Genomic DNA, 1,158 nt, shown 5'->3' with positions numbered 1-1,158 from the left:
AGAGAGAGCCTGTGAGCCGGCGAAACTTTTGTCGTGTATCACTTTTCCTCTTGAAAGGTGTTATAACAGCAATTCAATTACAGTAAATAGTGTACATCATCTTCACAGCTGGAAAATTCTGTAACTAACTGTGACCAAACGCTGTAAAGGAATATAGCTTAACCAGTATTACTTTTTTTGTCGCTGACCACAGGTTAATTAATTTCAAGGAGCTTAGTATATCTAAACAGAAACACACTGTGATGCTGGCAAGAAATCATAAAATATAAAACGTGGAATTAGGGAGATCATGTGAAATCTCTGCTGCGGCATCGGTGCCTGGGAACGGTTCTGGCCGCCCCCTCGCAGAGCCCCCCCGGTTCCTTCTCCCCCAAACCCAGCGGGTCCGCAGCGCTCTGCTGACCCCAGAGGTGCACACGCGGGTGGGGATGGATGTACCACACGCTGAGACATGCGTGTGCTAAGAGCCAGCTAAGTGCAGCGGTATATAAACCTATAGATATATACACGTTACAGGCCGTAGGTACAGGCTTTGGCTGAGCATCCTTTTTCAGCCCGAAGGTAAAATGTCAGGGCTGCGAGGTGCGGGCTTAATGCCGATGTGGTCTGAAAGGAGCCCTAAATCACCCACGTAAAAAACCTGAGTGAAATTCCCCATAAGTCAAGCGCAGCTCTCTTTTCAATTAATGGTAATATTAGCTGCCGTCTCCTGTTGCAATTTGGAAGATTTAAGGGGGATTTAATTTACTCGCGGCTATATGAAAAGGCGTTCGGTGCCGCAGGAGGTGTTTGCAGTTCAGCACATGGAAGTGATGTTTCCATCTCACGGAGGAGCCCCGTGCCCTGCCCCAGCCCTTTGCCTGTGCCTGCGGGGCTGGAGGGGCCGGGATCGGATCGGGGTCGGTCCGGCTGCGGGCACTGAGTCCGTCCTGAGGGGAACGCTGGGGTAGGTGGGACGGGACAGCTCGATTTCGGGTGTTAAGGTAATGTAGGCACACATATACACCCAAAAATAGAGCGGGGTGGGAGCCAGGTGGATTTCGCTGAGAAAGCGAGACACGATCGGGCTCTCTTGCCAGCTCCTGACCCGGGTTAGGGACGCCAAGAAAGGGTGCCATTAATTTCCACATTTATTAGGGAGCTGTTGGCCACGTTTCA

The sequence above is a fragment of the Meleagris gallopavo genome, chromosome 12, assembly GCF_000146605.3.
Source record: "Meleagris gallopavo isolate NT-WF06-2002-E0010 breed Aviagen turkey brand Nicholas breeding stock chromosome 12, Turkey_5.1, whole genome shotgun sequence".
NCBI lineage: Eukaryota > Metazoa > Chordata > Aves > Galliformes > Phasianidae > Meleagris > Meleagris gallopavo.
This window is presented reverse-complemented; position numbering follows the sequence as displayed.